This window comes from Eschrichtius robustus, chromosome 11 (assembly GCF_028021215.1).
Source record: "Eschrichtius robustus isolate mEscRob2 chromosome 11, mEscRob2.pri, whole genome shotgun sequence".
Lineage (NCBI taxonomy): Eukaryota > Metazoa > Chordata > Mammalia > Artiodactyla > Eschrichtiidae > Eschrichtius > Eschrichtius robustus.
The window spans coordinates 103,215,375-103,216,973 of record NC_090834.1 but is presented as its reverse complement, the minus strand read 5'-3'; the positions used below and the strand labels follow the sequence as shown (position 1 = coordinate 103,216,973).

The 1,599-nt window shown below is 35.5% G+C and overlaps 1 non-coding gene across 1 annotated transcript; it reads left to right on the top strand.

The window, feature by feature from the left end:
* The first annotated feature begins 805 nt into the window (after positions 1–805).
* LOC137772768 (U6 spliceosomal RNA) lies at positions 806–911 on the top strand. The gene has a single exon (XR_011075571.1). It is a non-coding gene; the product is annotated as a U6 spliceosomal RNA (small nuclear RNA).
* Positions 912–1,599: the final 688 nt, after the last annotated feature.

Sequence of the window (1,599 nt, the reverse complement as noted above, 5' to 3'; positions counted from 1 at the left end):
GACCAGCAGAAGAACTGCCCAGTTGAGCTAGGCCAAAATGCTGACCCACAGAAACCTGGGCAAATAAAATGATTGATATTTTAAGCCCTTAAGTTTGGAGTGGTTTCTTTTGCAGCAAAAAATAACCAATTCGCCATCCAATCTATAATAAACCATCTCTCCAAGAAGGACATCATAGGAAGCATATCAAATCCTTTCATACAATCAAAATACACTGCAGCACTTGTATAAACTTAACCATTTAGAAGCCTTATTTTTAAAGTGAGGTGCATTTGTCATAATTTGTCTTCAGTAACTTCCTATGGGCTCTTAGTCGTCACCAGGTTTTTCAAATGCTTACAAGTTATCTGCCCAATCATGCACTTCCAGAATTTTACTAGAGATTGGCATTGAGATAGCTATTTTATTGTTTGGAAACCCACTAGTAAAATACGTCAGAAAGAGAAAGACAAATATTATATGTTATCACTTACACATGGAATATAAAAAATAAAACAAACTAGTGAATATATCAGAAAAGAAACAGACTCACAGATATAGAGAACAAACTAGTGGTTACCAGTGGGGAGAGGGAAGAAGGAGGGGCAAGATAGGAGTAGGGGATTAGGAGGTACAGACTACTATGTATAAAATAAATAAGCTACAAGGATATATTGTGCAGCACAGGGAATATAGCCAATATCTTATAATAACGAGTATAATCTATAAAAATTGTGACTCACAATGTTGTACACCTGAAACTTAAATAATATTGTAAATCAACTATATCTCAATTTTTTTTAATTAAAGGAAAAAAGAGAAATGAGCGCTCCTTTTGCAGCACATATACTAAAATTGGAATGATACTGAGAAGATTAGCATGGTCCTTGTGCAAGGATCCCATGCAAATTTGTGAAGTGTTCTATATTTTTAAAAACAAAAAAGCCAACTCATAGATACAGAGAACACATGGGTGGTTGTCAGAGGTGGGTGGGGCGGGGGGAGAGGAGGCAAAATGGGTGAAGGGAGGGGTCAAAAGCTACAAAATTCCAGTTACAAAAATAAATAAGTCCTAGGGATGTAATGTACAGCATGGTGAGTATAGTTAATAATACTGAACTGTACATTTACAAGTTACTAAGAGAGTAGAACTTAAAAGTTCTCATCATGAGAAAAAGAAATTTGTAACTATGTGTGGTGACAGATATTAACTAGACTTGTTGTGATGATCATTTTGCAATATATACAAATATTGAATCATTATGTCTCATACCTGAAACTAGTATAATGTTATATGTCGATTATATCTCTATAAAAAATAAAGAAAATTAAAAATAAAAGAAATGTGCATGATAGCAATGTGGACAGCAGATAACCAGCTAGGCTGTGTGTGTGCATGTGTGTGTGTTAGTTATAAATTACAAACTTGAATATTCTCCATGTGTTTGACTTGTTTGGGACAATTTTCTGATCTGTATTTTGCCAGTCCAATTAGACAGCCTACCTACCCAGGGGTACGGTACTAGATGGTCTTTGACTTTTGCAGTCGATGTACAACTTGTGGAGGCAACTTGGCCTGTACATAATCTGTTCCAACCACCATCTGCTGAGTGTTCACAA